The 24,944-nt window shown below is 30.4% G+C and overlaps 1 pseudogene; it reads right to left on the minus strand.

Moving 5' to 3' along the window:
* The window catches only part of LOC106466487, a 32,100-nt pseudogene that overhangs the window by 5,188 nt on the left and 1,968 nt on the right, over nt 1–24,944 (minus strand).

Here is a 24,944-nt window from a genome sequence, read left to right on the forward strand (position 1 = left end):
TGATAAGATAATTATTCCTTTTCACCAATACATTTTTCTGATAATGTACTTCCTTATCCATCTCTTCTTTTGAACTGCAATTAATTTTTTGCTATAGTCAATAAAGTTTCATAATCCTTATTTTTAAGATTGTGATGAGCTGATGACCAATTCAAGTAAAGATCAGTATATGTTTCCTTTCCTGAACACTTTTGTTTTTAAAGCATTATTAACCCTACTCACCATGACACTGAGAGAAGATAACTCAACCTCATTCTCATGGGTAAATTTAATATTAGGATGTAATGAATTTAAAAATACTAAAAACTGTTCAACCATTTGTTCAGATACAAAGCCATCAAATGCATCATCAATGTATCTGGCAAAAAAGCATAATCGTTGATTAACCATATTTTTAACTTTATAATCAAGCATATTCATGAAGATGTTAGCTAGAACAGGTGCTAATGGACTGCATATACTTATTTCGTCAATTCCTCATTAAATTGAAATATAGTTTGTTGTTGTTGTAAAGATTAACATTAGTTTTAAACCTTCTGAAGAAAGCTGTGTTCTTGGATTTTCATTCTGTATAAAGCAAGAAAGAGCACAATCAATAGATTTGTTGACTGATACTTGTGTAAATAATGAAACAACATCAAAACTAACTAAAAAACTACAAGGATTGAGTGTCCACAATAACTTAAAAAAATTCTTAAAAATAGCAATATGCAGAAAGAAAGAAAACCTAATGTGAAACAAGTGTGAGTGTTTAGGATTGACAGTTTGTTTGCACTTTTTGGTTTTGTTATATTTACTTAAATACCTTCTCGTGTTCCATAACATTACTGCAGTAACAACATTTCAGTTTATATCTCTTAGGTAAAATTATCTTGGGAACATTTACACCTCAATGGCATCTCCTTATCAAAAATAAATGCTAGAAAACCTATTACAAGAAGACTGCAATCTAGCAAGTCTGGTATTAATAAACTTACTATTTGTTATAAAAAGCTGGTAATAAAAATCTGGTAAGCTAATAAAGCTGGTATTAAAAATCTGGTAAGCTAATAAAGCTGGTATTATAAAACTTTATTTTTAATGTTTGTTCTATTAGTTCCTTAGAGCAACTTTCAAATATTCAAGTGATCTACAGTTTTTTTAGTTATATTACAAATTCCAAGTATGTATTCTTAATATAACTGAAATGGATGTCGTAGTGAAAGCTTTTGATGTTAGTTAAGCACAATGCTGAACAATGGGCTTTCTGTGCTCTGCCCACCCAATTTTTAACATCATGAGCTTTCAGATCTAGTGAGCAACCAAGAGGCAGTAGTTAATAGCATTAAAAAGTATGAATAAAGTTTACATGTGTCAATTTGACACAATAAGTTGAACAATAAAGTTTAATATTTGGTAAATAATAAAAATCAATCTTGTTCACCAATTAAAAATTTTAAGAATCACACTGATTAGTGGGTTAGTGATGGTATAAGTTTCTTACAATTTTCTTTTCTTATGACAATGTTTCGTTACACCGTACATTATCCATCAACAGCTGATCTGAAATTTGAAGACATAATCACATGGATTATTTATGAGAAGATACAAACACATAAAATTATATCCCTAAATGAAAGTGTGTTATTAATTATTTCTATCTGTGGTTGCAGGGCTCCCTTCAGATGGTTTGTCAAAAATTACATTATTTCAGAAAGGAAGTGGCAGCATACTGTATGAATCTCATTCTGGACTGATGAGAGGAAAAGATTCAGGTATTCCGCAAACAGCAAATGACAAGTAAATATACTGAACAGTTCAGAAAAATAATATGTTGAATTACTTGTCATCTGAATGTATATGGAATCTCAGCATAATCGCAAATAAATATTTTTTAAATGTTCCTCACTTGTGATAAGGATTGAAATACAACATAATAATTATGAAATACCTACTGTGAAAGCTTCTACCAAAGACAGTTGAGAACTGTATAAATCATACGAGAGTACTAATTTCTCCACTAGAAGCTCTCTTTCTTTGTCTGAAAAAGAAAACAAACTTATCATTATTTGCATCAGCATATTTCCTGTGTAATATTAGGATTTAGCGATGACACTTACAGAAACTTTCATCTTTTCAAACTGTGATTACAATTTATACTGATGATGATCATAATGCCTTCTGGAAGGTTGTTTGTACTGGACTATTCAAATCTTATATAACTTACTTATAGAAATTCATTTTCCATTAAAGGTATGAAAAACTCTCATCTGTTCTCAACCACACGATATGTGCATGTTTTTTCAAAGGACCTGAACAAGTCTTTTTTTCTTCTTTTAAGTCCAAATATTTCAGGTTGTTTTCCTTACTGTTGAAAACAAATAAAGGGACTTTCACTATTAAAAATATTGTTAATTTTCTTCAGAATAGGCCAATGAATCATCGTAATGGTAACCAGGCATTTTAAAACATTATTAATAAAAGTGGTAATTTATTTATCAACAATAAAAAATACAAATTCAAGTTCTTTCTTAGAACCAGCACAGACAAATCACACCACAAGGAAAATGGTGGTCTACTATTAACTTAAAATTTTTTGGACTGACAACTTCTGTTAAGTTCTTTCTTTGAACCAGCACAGACAAACCACACCACAAGAAAAGTGGTGGTCTACTATTAACATAAGATTTCTTGATTGATAACTTCTATATAATTTCTTTGGCTGATTACCTCCTTATGATTTCCTTGGCTGACTGGTTGCATTGAATAGTCATGTGCATGCCACTATCTTATTTTCACAAAACATTGTAAATATTTTAAGTACTAGTAATTTAAAATCTTTAAGACTTTTTACTTAATAATGTATATTTAAACACTTTTCAAAGACAAAACTTTCACATTTTCATAATCATCACATTACCAAAAGAACTTTAGCTACATATTATGGAACTTTTAATGATAAAGTGTTAACTATCCCAGGAAAAGAGAAGTATATTCTATTTTGTTAAATAATCATATATATTATGAACAATATGCAAGTTGTTAAGTGCCACATATAAAACTTTAAAATAACACAGAACACCATATACTGATAGCTCATTAAGTATTAAACAAAATGTTAATTACATGTTAAAAGTGAAGAAGTATTTTTTCTAGTTTTATTTTCTGATCACTATTTAAAAATCGTACGTAAGATAACATAATGGTACAAGAAATAGTGGAGTTCAATGATAAAATGTAATTTGAACAATTTTAGGAAATTTTGGGTCTATTATTTTAATGCAATTCTGATCCAATATCAATGAATAAACCTGTGTGATGGTGAGGGTGTTACTGAGTACATTTTATTTTGATTTGTTGTAACTAAGCTTTCAATCATTTTGTCTCATGTACATCACTAGCATCTTCAGATTGTCAAAATTATCACTGGATATTATTACCAAAGATGTTTTTATGCCTAACCTACATACCATGGTAGATTTTTAATTTGATTTGATTTTAACTAATCAAACATCTGTATGCTATATAGTAACTTATTAAATAACTTGGATAGTTTTTACACTCCATGGTTTGCTTCAGTTTTAATTTGTTCTAATTTGAACTCAAATACAAACTGCATTTTAATGTTCAGTACATTTAAAAAAAAAATACCAGAACTATTATAAAATAAACAAGATAATATCTTAACAAAACATAATCATATTAATATTTGTTATAGTTACCTGAACAAGAAAAGCCATCAGCTATAGCAAGGGCATATTCTCTGAAAGTTGAAAATTGCCTTTTTCTTGCCACACGTCTCCTTTTCTTTTTCCACACAATTCCTTCTTCGGAGCACATATTGAAACAGGTGAGAATATATAACTCACATATATACACTCCAACATTAAAATATAAAACTGGACTATAACTTTAATTATTATATATGCTGACTTACAACTTATTCAAAAGTGTAAAGGGGTAAATTCGCTTGTAGCTCTTGAGAATGATAACTTAGGAGCCGTTATAAACAGTTACACTTTTTCTCCAATACCTCATTTACAGTTACTTTCAATAACAACATGGTAGCGAACTTTATATGAGAAATGCTCAATGAGTAACAAGCCTATCAATAAAATTATAAAGTACACCTTATGAGAAATATGGTGCATATTTGTTACGTAACAATGCATTTTTTCTGTCTACAGTTTATTTAAGGTTTATGGATACAAATTATAATTTAATAATTATAATTACTGGTGCTTAAAGTGCTGACACTAGTAACCAAACTTACACATTGATAGTATATAGCTTATTATATAAAATTTTTTGTAGCTGTTTAGTATATGATCATATGAATGGTCTACCATACTGTTGTAAGCATGGTAATTTGATATATTACATATAAATGTAGTTGTTAAGTTTAAAGCATGGTCTTTGATACCATTTTGAGGTATGGTAATTTTGTGTATTTTACAAAATTGTAGGCTCACTTCTTTACTAACACAACCATTCTCTGTAAGGGAGATTCTTCCAACGAACTTTTCAAAAAACTGTAACTTAAATAAAAATGTGTCATAATAAACAAGTATCTGTTAGAAGGCTTTGACGATTAACCTTTCTTCATTTTACTGTTGGAGATTTCACATATGCAATGTTAAAGAGGATGCCCAATAGTAATATCAAAAACTATAAAATATTTATAGTAACCTTAACCTGGGTTAAAGGTTTTTAGAAATCAAATCAAAGGGTGTTAAATTACAATAAGTGTTCTTGTCAATCTAAATTGTTTTCACTCTGATTTGCATTTTATGTAACACTGTTCAGGACACCCCATACCCTCTGTAACACATTGTAATACAGGCTCAGACACCATCTCACACCCAACGCATTATGTAATTTTTGAATGATCCCCAAAATGATTGTACAATTTAGTATTATCACTCTTTATTATTGTCTCTAATCCATTATATATTTAAAAAACTACCTGTCACAAAGTCATTATTCCTAACAAAAACTGCCATATCACAAAAATGATGCGACAAGAATGCACCCATCACAAGTTGTCCTAGTTACAATATGGTGGTAATGAAATGTCCACTAACTAAATGTTTGTAACAAAATATCTACATCCCAGTTATAAGTTCCAATGTTACTAATGAATAGTTTTCTTTATGAATTTTAGGAAGAGTATAAAAACTACTGGATGAAACATTGTTTTTCATTTAGAATATTATCCTTCATCAGTTTTAAAAGGTACGTTTGTAACCTAATCTCTCTTGCACCATCAGGATCATGGCATAATTTCACAAACTTGGTTAAATCATTAAAAATGTCTTCAGCCTTTACTTAAATATTCATCTTTATCCAAAATTTAAATGGTATTTCCTTTACTATTAGTTTCACTGATCTTAAATTTAAAAATATTTTATATTCAAAACCATAACTTTTAAAATAAGTCAAAGCTATATTACTAATGTGAGTTCTATTGTTACTAAATGATTGACCAGAATTAGACTAAATAGGTTGATGTATCAACAACTGCTAACACTGTTCAAATTGTACAAAGGAATCCTTCACAAAAATAATAAAATCAGCTTGGCAAACCACGAATTCCCAGCTTTTTCCTGGTTTTACAACATTTTACCATTTTTCAAGACTTTTCTTAACCTGGAACAAAATCTAATTTTCTACTAATTATTTCTCATTTTCCTGGTAGCATGGGAACCCTTAATCAACATCTCAAGTATAAACAACAGTAACAAGGGAGAACAAAAACTCTGGCCTATTACAAATCCATATGTTAAAAATTACAACAATCATCAGAGTTCAGAATGCATATCCAAGAATGCTGATCATAAAACCATACTTGATTATAATGAAGCTGAACACAACATTCCCCAAAAGATAACTTAAACAGCACGAAAAAGTTGCTTCTTTCCTCCAGTAGGTGATGGTTTATAATAACCATATGCAATTCTGACTAAAAAGTCCTCCAGGGTTATGCAAGAACAAACATAATACCAAAAGCCACATTAATCTCAAGATAGCAGTTATATCTTGTGAGTGTCAGATAAAATCTAAAGTTCATAAAAAACAAAATAAATAACTTATACTAGCTGATTTCTAAAAGTACAAAATGAAACTGATAAGATGACCACTTTATCACCTAGAGAAACATAATTCCACAGAACTTCATACAATATTCTTTATCAGTGAAAACTTAAGCCTTTTAGGTATCATAATATATCTGCAACAATGAGCATTGGTTCAAACCACTTGCTGGTCTAAATACACAATATTTTGCCAAACATAGTTGTACACAGTCATATTTACAACTAAAGCACCAGAAAAAACATTTTGAACCTACAATTACAAGCAATCTAAAGAAAACTGTCACACTAAATCTAAAAAAGATGGCCATAAGGCAAAAGTTAAGAATCCCATTGATTTTCTTTTTATTCATCTGTCACCCTATGTTTACTGTAGCACTTATCTGATGTATCTCTTAGACATTAAGTTTGTTTCCTTATACACATGAAAACTAACCATTATTTTTCAACTTAAAGTACAAGGAAATGTTATCAAACTACCGGTAACTGATATTTAATCTCAAACCCAGTATCTGAGAACTATAAATTTACTTTCTTCTTGAATGTAGTTGCAACAGCTCTTATCTTAGAAGACTAAAAAATATTGTATTTGAATAACCGTATGAACCAATATTTAAAATAAGTGGATTTTTTACTATAACCTGACATGCAGTTGACAAACATATGGAATATAATCCCACAGGACTTCATATTCTTTTATTTACCATTTACCCTCTATGTAAACAATGTTGAAGGTGGTAATGACATCATGGTCTATACTGCTACCATTAATCTGGTTATGTCTTATTTATGTATTTGTGAAAAAACAAATTGAGAAAGACAGAATTGTAACCATTCGCTCACCTAAAAGGAACCAAAATTAAAATTGTGACATCTTTTAGCATAACAATGGTAGCTTCTTGGTGAAAGAGCACAATGGAAAAATGGGCAAAATGCTATTGAACAATAATTTATCTCTGTCCTACAAATATTGCAAATCAGCCCATAGATGTAAATAGTTATACCTATAAAAGATTGCTATATATATATATACATACATACAACTTTAATGTTAACTTACTTTCCATTATTTAGAAATATACATAACAACAAACCATTTTCAATGAAAGCTTCAAGAATAGCTCTGTAAGCAAGGTGTTTGGTATGTGCTTCATGATCTTCATCTGTTTCACTGAACCAACGAGCACGTGTTTCTTGAGCTCCTAGCCTCAGTCCATATTGTGAAAGTTCCCAGTCAGGATTATATTTTTTGACAATCTGAAAAATCTTCTTATACTTCTGGCTCAAAGGAAAATTCTTAAAGCAACTCTTACCACTTCTTTCTGTCACAAAAAATAATGAAGGAGTAACAAGTTTAATTTGAACTCAGCTTAAGGCTTCTACATTACTAATTAACCTATTTTGAACATGAAGAGCATTATTCTTAATTATAGATGTCAGTTTTCAATTACTTATGTTGTTTACTAAGAAGACATCAAGAAAAGATTATGTAATATAAACTAAACTACTTTACAAAACTAAAAGGGTAAAGTTTTAGTTAAACAGTTCAACTAAAAAACCAAATAACATATTTAGTGACCACATTTAAAGCATCTGAATTAATGAATTTATTTGAAGAGTCAATTTTTGAAAAAACAAAATCACTGGTGTGTATGGGGAACACTGACACAGTCTCTATATTTGGATAATTTTGTCCTCTCTTTACCAAGTAATGTTAAACTCTTTGACTTTGTATGGTGTGCTAAATCATTGATATTCACTATATTAAAAGAAGTCCCAAACATGTTCTATGGAACTTAGATCAGGACTTCTTGCTGAACAATTCAAGACCTTTAGAGTTTCCTGTTCAAGGTATTCCATCACAATCATGGCAGTAATACAGCAACTATCATGCAACTTGATCAAATACTGCATGAACACCTTGTACAAAACAATTAAATGATAATTGAATTGTAATATATTTAGCTACGACAAGACAAACACTACTGTTATAAAATAATGGCAATCATCTCATCAGTTCATTTTTATGCAAATCAGGAATGTGATCCAAAATGGAAATAGTTAACCATTTAGCCTATGCTTTTAAATAAACATTTAGTATATGTGACTTTACATCTTTACATGTTACACCATTTCACTTCAATATGAAGAACTGCCATTACAAACAGAAAAGGCAGCCTGGTACTGATGTTGCATGCTTAAAAGTAGACATGATACTGTTTCAGTTGGGTACTGGAAACCAAGTATCTGGTCAAGTACTTTTAGCCAAATAACTGAATACTTGGCTATATAATTGTTGACATATTTATTTAAACAAACACTCATTAGTTTCACGGGACACTGGAAACTATGGAACATATAATTAAATGCAAAAGTTTGGGAATAGGTAAACAAATTAAAATTTGAAGGAGATGGATAAAAGTATTTCATCAAAGGATCATATAATAATTTGAGAATACTGGGTGCAGTAATGCCTCATTTAGTCCTTACAATTGTCAACAATATTTTTCTACAGAGACTACATTTTTTTAGACAATCTTATCTTGTCTGGACATGTTTAATGCATCTTTAAGCCTGAAACTCCTTAACTTTAAGTGCTGAACAAGGATTAGTGAGTGAAAAATCCTAATGAGAAAGTGAACATTGCAGTGTATGTTCAATAAATATTAAGTGAAAAGTTTAATTGAAGGTGCACAGGGTTTGTCCATTGGATTGACCCCATAATAGAGAAGTAATGTTGACCATAATTCCAAATTTACTAAGTGTATCTTCATGAAATGCGGCAAGCTTTTAGTAAACAGTACAAGTTTTTTGTACACATAAAATCAGAGGTGTTAATTAAGGCTTTGTAAGAATGATATGCCCGTGAAATGGCAAAGTCATCTGACTCAGACAAGTCAGAATGCAAATTGGTGTTCATGTGAAAAAAAATTTTTTCATCAATATTACAGTTTACAAATTACATTTGCATAACTTCTGAAGTTTTTGACAGTAACCTTATACGTTGTATCTTGTATTTTCTCTAACATGGATTGTTGTGAAATCAGCAACGTAGGATAACATGCACAGTTGAATGGCACTCTGTAAAAGATCGAGTCATGCACACTTCTACCCCCACCCATGCACATGTTAATGTGATATATTGACAGAAGTCTTTTACAAGAATGAAATACAAAAACACCCAGGCTTATAAAATCTGACATGATTGATAAATGTATATTAATAAGAAAATGGCATCTTGTGATAAAAAATATAAAATGAATATCAAATTCCTTTAAAAACTAAGATCTCTGACAATTATTTTGTAAAAGACTGGTATTAATACACAATTAGGCTAATAAAGATTAAGATTATTGCTTAGAAAATGGTACAATTCACTTATCACACAAAATTTATTTAACTTCACTTTAAGTTAATAACATTTGTTTGTTTGACATAATGAAGCACAACCGCATGCTTCGGAAAATAACAAAATTATACACAGACTTATGTACACAACTACAAAACATATATTACTAATAATGCATTTGTTTAATAATTTTCCCTATCTTCAGTGTTAACCAGTTTAGCATGGTGGAGGATGGGCAGTCATTATCATCCATTAGGCTGAAGTCATGGCCAATCACACCAACATATGGAAAAGTTTCATACAAAGTTGTCCCTATAATATCTGGTATCAAATAGAACAATTCCACATGATGTAGGGATTGGTAAATACACCAATGTTTATTCTTGATCACACCAAATTTCAACTATTCCCATATGAATAATTTTCCTGCATGAAAATGAGTTTGAATCTGGTTTCAGGTTATATTTAAATAAATATAATGCTTATCATCTGGCTACAAGATGAAGTGGTCAACTCCTTAAGAAAATACTGTTCTATCATGTCATTTGTCCTTTGCAGATGTTTGGCATCGCTGGAGATGAGTTATTCTGTGCCTTGCTGCAAGTTGAATGCACCTCACTGAGCATCTAGCATACATGCCAACCTTGTAAAATCTGTTTATAATTCATTATTTTTTAGCTAATACTGAAGCCTAAAAACGTTTCTGCTCGAGTCAGATGAGGGCATATTGATTAACCCTATGACTACACTATAGGTGCAATGCACCTATCCCATTTCAGGAATTGTATGAGTGCAACAAAACATAACATAATTATGAGGTTTCTTAACATATCTTCGTTAAACTTGGCAAGCTTTCAAGTAAACATTAAAAGTCTTTAGTACAGAAAAAATTAAATTTTGTTAATTAATTAATTTGTCCATGAATATTTGAAGTCAGAGTGTTGACTGCTCTGAATACAAAGTGATTTTCATGTTAAGTTTAAAAATACTTTTCTTGATCTGAAAATTGTCAAGTTTCATTTGCATAATCTCTAAAACTTCCTAAATAAATATCAAACGTTTTTTGGCAGTAAAGTTTTATATTCTATCTGTTATTTTCTCTGCCATACCCTTATACCCATTTATTCAATTTGACCAACCTTGTAACCACCATAAAAAAATAAATCTAAATTACCCCTTTTTTCTAGAATGACTGCAAATTGGAACAGGAAACTACAACTATTTATCCTAAATAGTTTAAAGCTCATAACACTATTCATTTCTTTATACTTAATTTTAGTGTGCTATTGCCCTTTGAACCATGTATAACTTATAATCCCACCACACAAGTTGTAAGTCATTCGCGATTGTGCAGCTCGTGTTACTGTATCAAATTATGTAACGCATGAGCTGCTCGCATCTCACAAGCATTCCTTGGGAAGAAATTATTTTATTCTTATTGTTAATTTTCTTACCTAACCTTATATAACCTATTAAGTTTCTAATTTTTACATTTTAGTTACTTTTATACTAATAAATAAAGAATGCACATGAAAAACAAGAAACATAGTACATTTTTGCTGTTGACTGGCAATGAAACTTAAGCCTACTTTTTTATACTAATAGTATTATTACACAAAATAACTTTAAAAAGATTAAATAATGCATCTAAGAAGACAGAGTAACAACATGCACAAAGCAATCAATGTCTTATAACTATCATAATATTTCTGGATTTCTACCTATGCAATAAGAGCCTTTAAATATTAAGCTAAGCTTGTGAAAAATCTTTCAAACTGGAAGTGAAATAGACAATTCTCTGTACAAAAGTCAATATAATATGATAGATCCTTTGACAGATTAAAACTCTGGCTTTCTATTGGTTATAAATAATATAGTATAAAACATCAGAGAGAGCTATTGGCAATTTGTGAAAGAGAGAATGTGACAGGTGGCATGGCAAGTGGATTTGATTTTCTAGTTTATTGCTCAATAAACAAATAAGATTGTAGGCTATATAAATTAAACTTTGCCTTTGTAATACCTATATTATAATAAGCAATTTATGTTAAGTTCCATATTTCTTGAAGGGCTGGTGAATAAATTAGAAAAGAGGAAAGACTTAGAGAGCAAATGTCACAATTCTCATACTAGGGGAGATTGAGGATTTTTTTTTATATTTCCTTATAAAAATAAGAATGTATAACTTACATAATATTAGTACTTGATTTATTAACTGTTTTGACATCAAGTTTATTTGTATACAATGATAATAAAATAGTTTAATTACATTTTAAATGAAACTCAGTAAAACCTCATGACATGCACAGAAAAGGGTTCCCTGTATGGAAAGAGTTAATGCATCCAGAATAAAGCTGATGGTATTTGATAGCAAAATGGTCACCATAACATTATATATATAAAACTAGCTAATCTCTGCCCAAACTTTCTAAGAGACTTCACAAAAACAGAGAAAAATGGAAAGCAAAATAGAAAGTATGGTTTTAACTTGACATACACTAAAAAGTATACAAACCACACCATTAGATAGTTTGCACTGATAAAAAGTGTAATAAATACCAAAATAAAATATATTACGATGGTAAGGGCTGCACTGTATATCAGAAGTCCAAAATGTCTGTACTATCTTGTAACAGGTACTAAAAGCAAATATGTATAATAATAATAATATATATATAAATTATAAGTATTCACTATCTGAAATATCAAATGCTAACAGCACTCTACAGGTATTGCTGTCACAAATACTCACCATCTAAGGACATCAAATGGTAACAGCAGCCTACACATATTACTGCACTGATTTGGTCATTCTGAAGAAATTCTTTCAAAAGATTAGGTCCTAAATCACCACAACAATGTAAACCACAAAGCACCACACCATTATTGTCATCTGAAACCTGTAAATAACTTTTACTTGCAACTGTTCAATATAAAAATTTTCAATGAAAACAACATTCTGTGTTTATTGTGGTCTTCCCTTAGAACAATCATTATAATGTCAATAACAACAATAAACAGAACAAAACAAACTTATATTGTACAATATCATAATAACTCCAAACCAAGATGGTTCATCCCAAATAAAGAAATAGTTAACACCTGGACCACTTTATTGATTCTTTGATTTCTCTCTCTTATATTTTATGTTGGTTTAATTTATATCTTATTATGAAACTTGTACAAGTTGAGAGAGTTACAAGAGTTGTTTCTAATTCAATCTTCACCTGTATCTAAATTATATTTAATTAGCTTTTTTTAATCAAGTTTTTCTTATAAATTGATAAGTATTCCAAAGGGTAAAGAAATATAAACAAAATCTGTGCTTGGGCAATGGCTACAAATTTTCTAAAAAACTAGCTAAATTAACTCTAACATCTTGTGGTACTTCTCTGTGGAAAACAAAAATGAAGAAATGAAATATTAACTCTAGATTATGAGTACCTGATTATTATAAAAATTATCTTTTTTCTTTTGTGTATCCATATGTACACTATTTTTAAAACACTTTCTAAGCTTTAAACCTAACAAATTTGATATGCCATGATCCACAATAAACTATACACCTTATAATATTACCTTGGTCTTTTTCAAACTTTAAAACAGGTTAGTAAGGTGAAAAAGTCAAAATATATGATTGATATTTTAGATGTACTGTGCTTCCTCTTGACCCATAATCTGCACTCAACCTTCAGAACATACTACTACAAAACATAAAACTTAAAAGAAAATGTTGATTTCCTTTTGAATAATCACCTCAAAATTTAAGCTTTCTGTGGAAGTTAGTAAAAATCAATTCTAACAAGTGAAATGTGTTATCAATCCTAACCTTTTTCTAATAAGATTGAAACTTATCAAAGCCTATCAGTACCTAAGGTAACCCACATACATTCAAGTGTTACTCTTCACAGATACAAACGTGTAAGAGTATGAATATGTTTACATTCTCCTACCAAGTATATGGTAGATCTATTTTGAAAGTGAGAGACATGATATGATATTGAACTGACAGTAATTCTGTAACATAATTATTGCAGTGCTGAGTTTCTCACCTTGCTGAATGCTTTTCTCCTACATTCACAATTAACTTGAGGAGGTAAGTTTCTTAGTAGCTTTTCAAACTCTTCTTTATTGTCTGTTAATTTCATTGTTATGTGATGTATGTTGAAACTGCACTCACCTAATGATCAGGTATACGTGTATGAAAAAAACAGATTAATATTTAAAAAAAAAAAGAAATTTAAATGGTACACTATAAAAAAAGTGATAAATACAATTGGCACATCATATTTTATGCAAAATCCCAAAAGCTTTAAATATGCCCAGACTAAATGCCAACAACACAAGTTATCACAAAAAGATAATATTGTCATACAAATACATCACTTGTACACTAGAAAGTGTAGACCTTAAGAAATGCAGACTGGTGATTTGAAAAATGCAATCTTATACATATAAATGAGGTAAGTACATGAGAATTGGCAGAAAATTATGTTATTTCATTCTATTTATTACAATGACTTATTTTTTGACCAGTTTCTGAAAAAGCTCATCTAAATTATTCATGTAGTAAGAGATAAAGTTTTTTGTTATTTATGCTTACACATTTCATAAAAAACATCAAACTGTTCAACTTTTACAGAAGAGTCTTAAATATTTAGGATTTTTAAACACAGGCTTGCTATAAGAAGATTGCAAGTACATAATAAAAGGAAATTACAGAACACTATTATCATTAAAAAATAAGTAACTATAAAATGCAAGATCTTATTAGTCAGCAATATATCTTCCTTACTCTTAGACTATTTGGATACAATGCTGTACACACACACACATTTTATATATATATATATATATAGAGAGAGAGTATTATACAAAATCTGGCTCTAAGGTGAATGAGTGAGCATGTCAGGAGTAAAGGGTTAAAAACAACTTCAACATACCTTTATAAATCACATATTGAAACAGCTAGCACATAAATTGTATTACCATGAAAGAATAAATAAACAGTGCATATTGTAAAATACAATGTCTCAAAACTTTGCTTTACCTTTTAAAGTTCTTTCTTTGGCTGAATGACACAGAGCTTTCTCACACTCTATACCAATAACCTGAATACCAAAGTTGTTATGAAGAACTTGGCCTAGATAACCCTGAAATATTCAGAAATATTTATAGAAATTTTTAATAACAGAAATATATTTTTAAATAAATTCAAAACCAATAAATGATCCGTTTTTATTCAAAATTTTGAGAGAATAAACTGCCATTAAGAAAACCTTAACATTAAAATATTAATACTTTGAAATTTTAATCTAACAAATGTTTTAAATTAAAACTGTCTCCCAAATTTAGTAATGCTAAATGAAAAACAAAAAAAGCTTCATCAATACAATGGATCTAATCTAGATGTTGTCACAAGTAAGACTTATATAATGTATTAAAACTGGGTTTCTGTTAATGTCATTCTTTAACCTAAGTTATAATAAGGTATATTTTTTAAAAAAGATTAGTAGCTGAACCACTTTTGTTCACTTGTAGCCTTAATGTGAGATCAGTAAGGTCTCTTTTATATTTTGAGGCTTAAAATCATTCTTAATAAATTGGTGAATAAGTTATATAAAATAGCTTAAGAAAAAAAAGAGCTAGCCAGAGGGATGAACTGTATTACATGGACAGAACACCACTGCCCTAATCTACTGAGTTACTGAGTGGAAACAGTCATACTCAGGAGGCATCCTCCGTGGTCCGCCATCTCAGTGGTTAGAAACTGTTAAGTGGCAATGACTCCCATGCTCCACTAGAAGAAAAAGGGGATGAAAGTGCATTAGGGAGCCCAGTGAAGTGCATCACCATAAAGTATTGTAATGGGTGGCCACAAAAACCTTATTTTTCAAAGCAGGTCAGCCCTATGTTCTAAACTAGGTATGGAGGATCCCCTGCCTGCTTTACTTATGATAGCCCATGAGTGAGTATGGTCTGAATCAGGCCTTATTTAAGAGAATGAGCATTGTGAGGATACCTCAGGCAGTCTTGTGGAATACCCTATTGGATGAGTGAGCACTATATCAAGCCTTGAGATTCCTGCATGGTGTACATTTTGGATAAGTATGCCTGGTAAGGCACCACTTGCCACAGATAAAAAAAGAAAGAGAACTTACTAAGTCAGAGTCGGTAAGAGGTGTGGAGAATGGTGACCATAGGTAGTATATAGCCCGAAGAAGAAGATACAGCCACATGATGGTCATGTGATAAAAATATGAAGGATTGTCCACTTGCCAAACCAAACAACCTCCTCCAACAGATAATGGAAGGGAGCAGCCAAAGAGTATGTAATTTACCAGATTAGATGTGAAAATGCATTGACAAGCATCCCCATCCAATTAAGAATTTGCTAAATGGATTAGGTAACAAAGCTGTTCAGTAAGGGTAAGGGGAGAAAGGTCATGGGTGGAAGGATTCCAAGAAATAATGAGAAAGGATCAGGAACCATGAAAGGGAACAGTGTTAGCCAAATAAAAATGGGACAGAGTAGTTGATCAGGATCTGAGTGAATATAAAGATGATAAATAGATGGAGGAGATATAGGAATGAATGTGCTGTCATCCTCATGTGCCACAGTTGTTTTAGGGAGAAAAGCATGATCAGGATAGAAAAGAGCATATGAGTGATGGAAAAGAATGCATGAAGAATCAATAGCATACATGTCAGAATGTGGATGACCACAGGTGAATAGGAGGAGGAAACAGGTTTTAAGGGAAAGACTGTACAGGGAACAGAAAGGCATAGGTTCAAAGGGAGGGAGGATAAGGTCATGGATAACAACATTCAGGTCTCAATCAGAAAGGCAAGAAGGATGGAAGGAAAGTGAAAGGAATGGAAGAGCATAGGGAGGACCAGGAAGGAATAAACTTAACAGTAATGTAAAAATGAGAAAGTAGTAGAAAGAGCTAACCAGTAACCAGCAATGGTTGATACCAATAAACCCTGGTCAGAAAAGCCGCATGAAGAATTCAGAAGAATGGGGAACAGATGGGCGAGAAGGGTAGAAAGAGTGACGTAGTAACATCCACAATAATGGTTTTAATTTGAGTAGATAACATTACAAAAAAAAAGCCAATTTCAATAAAGCTCACAAATTATGTCATTGTAATATTCTAAATACTGGAATAACAGTTCTAAAAGAACCACTATGTGGTCTTACTTACATAAATAAATGGATCTGTCTATCTATATTTTTTTTAAATATTAGTAATTATGCAAGCAATTAAAATTTAATGAAAACACACAATTTCAAGACCAAGTGTCTTCAACTTTTCAGTCTATGAAAAAGCAATATATCTCTAAAAAATCTTACATCTAACATTAATGGTATTTGTCTAAGATTTACATCCTATGACTGACACTTAACCTAATTTTATTAGAAAACAACAACACATACAGATCCACAACAATCAAAGATTGATGGATATTTTGAATATCCTTACCAGGCCTGAGCCTACATCCACAACTCTGTCACAACACACCTCCTTACAAATATTGGCTAACAAATTTGCCAGTTGGTTTACTTCATGTATTTTTTTTTGGTCATTCCTAGTTGGATGCATGGTGGAATTGTGACATTTACACTGGGCTTGTTGTTGACTCTATGAGTCATAAATCTTGCCTCTGCCATAGTAAGACAAGTCTTAACAAAAGACTGCAAGCTCTGGGGCCAATCACTCTAGAAATAAAAAATTAATTCACCATAAAACTGTAAGCATTTATAGCATTAGAAATAAAGAAACATGCAATAAATAATTTTATGCCAGCTGATTTGTCATTTTAATATTTTATGTGATTTCTATTAATATTCTTTGTTAAATGTAAAAAATATAAGGCTTAAAAATGTGTATAGCTAAAAACTAAGTATCAATGGGCAAGCTATGGGTTAAATTTAAAATAACTCTATAAACAGGAAAAATTACTACATATACCTTTATAATTAACTAGTGGCATTGCTCAAGTTTTGAAAAAACAACAACCACACTCTCTCTGTTTCCCCGTTCCATCTTTTGATAGGTAAAAAATAGTTTGTGAATTTATAAAAAAAACAACCTTATGTTTCACTTTTTGAAAATAAACTATGCACCTGTTTTATATCAGGGCCTTCTTGTGAACAATGTTTTTTGTTTTTCCTTTACTGGCAAGGATAAATAGGCTCTTATGAAGAATATTTAGATTATCTTATACACATACAAGTACCCATTCTGTCAAAAAGAATAAGCCTAGTTCTATATCCCCCATCATCCCTCCACAAATATTAAAACTTCAAACATAAATATGTATGTAATATTATGCTGAATTTGCTTTAATGTATATTTAATATATTTTCTTGAATGCGATACCATATTCACATTATGACATTGATGTATGAAATATACTACAAACAAAATTCAATATTGTACTTTATAATATATCTAAAGAAAAAAATCCACTTCCAGGTATTGAATCACCCAGAGAAAAAAAAAAGTAGAATAGAATACATTCGCTGACTTGACTTTAATGTCATTTTACATAATAAGTTATATAATTTAAGCCTTACTCTTTGTACGTAGTCTATTTTATGGTAGACAGCATAATTTTTTTATATGCTAGGCCTACTGTTTGTTTTTTCACACATAACATTCAAATTCTGCATACATTTCTTTTGGTTGTGAGGTTAAATATATGATTTATTAGTAGATGTATAGTTAATGATCTATAACTACATAGGCCTATAATGCTATTTCTAAATTAAATGTTAACTCAAACTTACCAAAAAATGTCAAATCTGCATACAATATATTCGTGTAATGTATATGTTAACACTAAAATTACCACTTCGGCTAGCAGACGATAGATGCATATATCAACAAAAAATTTTCCTTTTTGGCACCTTCACGTGAGGGAAGTGTGACCTGTGGAGTGAACGAGGCAGACAAACAAGCAAGCAAACAATTTAATGATATGTATTTTTCATATTGATGGCATTATTGACAGAACTGGATATAATGGAAAGGCTTTAGTAAAAATAAAAACATACAGAAAAAGAGAAACTGCTTAACACATCTTCATGCCTAATAGATGTACCACAAAATTTGGCTTATGCAAGAGGTAAATGGATGATTCTACTAGAATCAACAGTTAATAGAATGTCGTACAGCTTCTATCTAAAAACAACTGAACATACTTGGTGTCCAAAACAGTCACATAAATATGAAAAACATTATCCTACAGGTAATATTTAGCTACTTATGTAAGTCAGATTGAAGAAACTATTATTCTAGTTTTTATTTAACATCAACTGGAGTATATTACTAGATATTTCTATTAATGTGAATAAAATAACAACCTACATCTCCAGAACATATCTTTATTAACTCAATATTTTGCTATTACAGTTTTGTCAGGAAATATCAATAACCTATAAGTCTGCTAATCAGTTCTTTAACTAACAGTTTCCTTCAAGGTTTACAATAAAACAAAGGATTCTACTTTTGAAAGTTATAAATTTAACATTTTTAGACACAAACATTCCAAAGAAAATATGCTATAGCATTTACTAATCACAACTTATTAGATTTGCTAGAATTTGTTGTAATTTGGAAGATTTTATATAACACTAACACAAACTTTTAAATAGAGGTTTTTCTTTCAACAAATTACACTTGGCATTTTGTAAATTTTGTAGTAGGCACACTATATTTTTATATAATGTGTATAACATTGACAACTTTGACACTTTTCATATAATCTTCAATAAGGATATTATGAGAAATTACTTAACATAATAGCTACAGATTATACATAGTTTCCTTTACACTTGCTTTACGTAATCTAACACGCACACAATTATTCTAAGGGTACAAATCATATAATTATAGGAAATACATGTTGCTATAGGAAATAAATAACTTTCTTTATCCTTACGTATTCAAACATAAATCTAAGCATTTATCACATTATACAGATTTAAAATAAAATATTCAAGGTTTACAATAAAACAGAGGATTTCAATTTTAAAATTGTGCATATATAAACAGTAATCTGGTCAGAAAAACTGAATACAAAAAAAATCTGATGGGCTAAAGACCAAAAACACCACTACCAGTAAGGCAGAGTGGTCACAGAGGCTTTTTGTGGTTTTCCCATTACTCATAATTAAAAATAACCATTATTAATTCTTATTGTAGATTTTTAGAAACTCTTCTGGTAGAAATTTTCAAATAACACAATCCTCAGTTTTACTTTTATGCATTGTAACCCCAATTGTTATTGTTGATAAAAAAATAATGTTCTTTCCAGATCTCCATTTATGAAAAGTAACATTGTTCATGTGATTTATGCTACATTTATTGTGCCAGTACTACATGGTTGGTGAACAATGGTATAAAAATGCAATATGAGAAGTGTTGTTAAACAATTATTAAAATTCTGGAGTCTGACATATCAGTGTTTTAATGCCAAAGCTGTTGATCAGCCTGTAAATCCTTATAACAAAATCCTTTCTGTTTATCGGATATATAACCTAAACTATATAATTATACCAACTGTATGCATAAAATTGAAATACACCCCACCAAAGCTTTAATCAGTCATGAAGGTAAGTTTTACAGAATGTTCTGCATGTGACACCTTTTGATGCACTCAATTTTATATCTCAATGCCTCTCAGAAGTACTTCATGCAACACAATTTGTATATGCAGGTCAAACTAATCTGTATATAAAGAAAAAAGTTTTATGCTCACTTTTAGATCTCTGTACAAGTTAGTGGCTTACACCAGGTTTTTTGTATCATCTTTCTGACCAGAATGTTGCTTATATAAGAACAACAAATATTTTGTTACTGAAAAAATATATCTTTTAATCAGTGCTGAAATAGCAACTCCGGGTCATCAATTTATTATTGAATTAATAAAAATGATACAACTTTTAAACCACAATTATTTATTATTGCAAAATATCATTGTTTTTCAACAATACAAACTGTGGTTTAAAAGGTGTATCACTTTTATTAATCAAATGCCACAAGTTGTATGAGTACACCAATTATTACTATTATTGCATATTTACAGTCTTATACTCACTCTCACTTTCAAAAGAAATTAACCACACTGTAGAAAAAAGCCAGATATGTCACAAATTATAAATAAGGTATTTGATTTAATCTGTCTGACATTAATAACAATAACATGTAAGATCACCATACTTTCTTTTCTAGGTAGTGGATGTTGAACCAACGTATGGAAAGTACAGTGGTTAGCTAACTAATAATTTCCTGTCTGTGCTAGCTATGGAGCTCTGTGTGTGTGTGTGTGTGTATAGATATATGCACACATACTCATATCTATACACACACATATGCACTCACACACACACATATATATATATATATATATATATATACATACTTTGTAAGTTAATTGTTACACACTATAAGAATTTATGACTTATGATACAAACACCTTTTACTTTTTAAACTTAAATTTTTAATATAGTTTTAACAAATTAGTATTGCCTTGTATAAATATTCTTACATTTAGTAAATGTAATAGATAAAATACAATTATATTTTTTAAGGTTAAAAAACAATATTTTAAAAACAAACACAGGATATAATAGGATACAAACTATAATAAAAATATGTAACATTGCATAAAGGTAAAAAGATCCAAACATCACTGTCACTTTTATGGTGAATATTTACCAGCCGTTAGTATATGTAAAATAAGTTGCTTTAACCCCTATTTCAATTATTCCAGCATAATTATTAAACACCTGATATTGCTTCATTATTCAAAGATCAAAAGAAGTGAATTCACTATATGTGAAAAATAGTTTTTCACTCTTGTTATATTGTTCTTTTTCACCCAGATGCCTACAAAAGTTACTGTGTTAGATATTGTAGGAGAAAAGGAAGAAACCCTGGAAGTTGAGTAATAGCTATAAGTGGAAGAGGAGGTATATATGTTTTGGAAAATTAATTACAATCAGTACTAATGGCTATACGTACAATACATCACAACAACACTTAAAAGTAATTTTAACAATAGAAGAAGGAAGGCCTTTCAAGCTCAGTTTCAGGTGAACAGAAAGGATTTAAAATAATCCTTTTTTGTAATTATTCTAAAACCATTTTCCTGTATATTGCTAAGTGCTTTTATGAGATTACACAGGTTTACACAATTTTGTACTTAATGAAAAAAAGAGAGCTTAAATCAAAAGAAAAAATCATTTCAATTTGAGATGCAGCAAGCTAAGTCATGTCAATATAGCACATACATAACAACTGTTTAATGTTACTGAAAAATCACTAGCACATTCAATTTTATCCGCAAATGTGGATCTCTGTCTAATAAAATAGAAGATTTGACTAAAAACAAGTATTTATTGATTAGCCAAATAACAACAGAAATCAAACCTCCTCAGGCAAATTATCAGGGTTTTAAATATTAGTGGGCTGGGATTGTCTACAGTATGTGTCTGTGATTTATTGACAATAAATTCAAACAATAAAAGGACAGCACACTAGCCATTTGTTTTAAAATAATATATTCAAAACAAGTCATATGTATGTACAAAAAATTTCTACACTATAGAATAACACAGTTTTATCTAAAACTAAATAAATAATTTACTTTTCCTGTCAAAAGTCCACTCAGGCTGATGCAATTACTTTAGAATCCAATTGACAAGGTGAACTGTTTCTCTACTTTTTTTCTTACTGTACAATCTGTGATGGATTCACTTACATTACTCCATGGGATACCACAGTTGTATCTCAAACTTTAAATAATTGTCACCTTTTCATCAAAGTCCACACAGACGGGTTCAATTACTTTAGAACACCCTTTGACAAGACAAATTATTCTCCCTGTCTCTATTAAACTATGAAACTCACTTTAAAATATCCACCATTAAGGCTAAACACTTACACGCTGCCTAACTTCACATTTTCTAACTTTTTTCTGACCTAACTATACTCTCTAGTAACACACACACACACACACACACACACATATATATATATATATATATATATATATATATACCTTGTTCACTGAAGCCTGGAGCTTTCTATAAACTGTGTGAGCGATGCTATAATGTAACAATATTCATTTAATGTGACAAGAAATATACCGAAGGTATGAGTAACTTGATGTCAACAATGCTACAATTGAACCACACATACAGTGTACAACTTATACTGAGTTACGCAACCAAACTTGTCACAATTATCGCCTTTAGAATAATTACTTTTTACATTTGTTATGAAAAGTAAATAATCATTAAATACTAAATCATCATATAAACTAAATAACAACACACCAAACAGTCTTGTATATCCAACACAAATGTTGACAGTGGGATTTTATGGCTGTTGCAGGTGTTAATACTGATAACACATACCTGTGGTTTCAGTTTGCCACCTGATACTTTGAATATTGATAGCTGTGAGAGCTAGGATTCTAGTAACAACTACCACTACAGAAATATGCAACATGTAGCTAAGACAGTGGCTGATCATATAACATGAAGTTAGCTGCATACATTCCAATTCAACAGCTCTGTATGCATGCCAAGTTTCACTAGGATAGATGTGCAGAAGTTTTATTTTTATTTTTGCATTAAAATGTCTACAGGAGGAGAAATGTGGCTGCAAACTTACTTTTCTCTCTTTATGTTCCAAAGACCAACTGCAGTATAGTTTTTCACTTTTCAGAAATTTGATATATATATGATTATTGAAGAATATTTAATACCATACAGTAAAATGAACTATATTCATGTTACATTAACATGTTTTTTTCATCCTTAAAAAACCTTTTAACTTTATATAGCCAGCATTACACCATACTAACAGGTTCACTACAAAGTTTTGTGTTCCTAGCAAAGCTGAATCACTATAACAAGAGGCTTCTTTGTCATAAGATGTATTTACAAGTATAAATTGTGCAGTTTATGTATATATGCTTAAGCATAAGGCTTACCTTAATAAAACCAAATGGAACTTTGTTCATTTCTTCAAAGCTGAGATCGTGAAGGTGAGCCTTCCACTACATTAACAAAGAGAACATCTAAAATACAATAAAATACTGAATACATTTTGTAATCCTATTGAATACAAAAACAAAGTAATTTTTTTTATTACTTTATCCCCCTTTAATACTCAAAAGCTGACGTTCATGTGAGGGTGTCACTCGTCTACAGTGAGTCACTTTTATAATCACTGGTATTAATTTTGCTCCTCACAAGGTCACTTCCTTTCCTTTATCAGATAACAGAGAATTATTAGTTATTTTTTTACAATAACTTGAGTTCATTTTTAATGCATGTATACTCATCTTTATGCTTGTTAATCCTGTACTCTCAAGTACACTCTAGTAAACATTCCCCTCCTACTGGATTAAATACATATTAAACATATGAAATCCATTTCAAGCTTTTGTGATAAGCTTATCTTGGTGATCAGTAAAACCTTGTATATGGTAAAAAAAAATCTTTTGAACATGTCTCAGTTGTTGCTCAAGTAAAAGAAAATATTCTAAGATTGTTATATTATCTAAAGAAATAAAGTGCACTTACCATTTTTGCAAGTTCCATTCTATTAATAGTAACTGACAAAGAAAATATGTTAGATCTTGAGTTATCTTCTTTTTTTTTCAAAATGATTTTACACACTTATTATTCCAAACTTCAATCACTCTTAAAAAAACATCATCAAATTTAAAAGCCATCAGTAACAGCATCTCTTGCCTAATGACTTTTTACATACAGAAGTATTAGATTATTTTCTTAGGAATGAATTTGAAATTCTGCTTAATAATTATACAGGGTAGTCCAAAATTACCTTTCCTATTGAAAAATGTAATAATTAAATAGCTAAGGAAATTGAACCACACAGTTTTCAACATCTTGTAGCCCAGTTCAAACAGTTTTTACTGTCATACTTTTTTTCACTCCAGTGAGTAGTTTTACCCCATAAAAGGGTAACCGTGCAAGAAAAGGCTCAATGCATCATCTGGCTTGCAGAGACCAAGTCAGTGATTGGGGTGCAGCATAATTACAGATGTCAGTACAGGAAATAACCACCATGGAAACCAACTATCTGGGAATTGGTGAAGAAGTTCTTATAGACAGGCAGTGTGTTACAATGACCAGGAGCTGGAAGGCCTTCTCTTATTGATGAACTTACTGAACAAGTACACAAATCATTTCAGCAAAGCCCACAAAAATTGCTTTGGCATGCTTCAAAAGAGATTAACATGCCAAAAATATCCCTGCTCCATGTCATTCACAAATGACTTCATCTGCATGCCTACAAACTTCACTTGGTATGAGCACTACAACCAAAGTGCAAGACATTTTCAGTGAACTTCCTTGACCATATAGGTGAAGACAACACATTTCTAGTTTATGTGATTATATCAGGTGATGATGACAAAACCTTGTCGAAACGTTGTACATTTGCTGTTATATTAAAGTTTTTCTTCATTACCCA

The sequence above is a fragment of the Limulus polyphemus genome, unplaced genomic scaffold (assembly GCF_000517525.1).
Source record: "Limulus polyphemus unplaced genomic scaffold, Limulus_polyphemus-2.1.2 Scaffold2274, whole genome shotgun sequence".
Classification (NCBI taxonomy): Eukaryota; Metazoa; Arthropoda; class Merostomata; order Xiphosura; family Limulidae; genus Limulus; species Limulus polyphemus.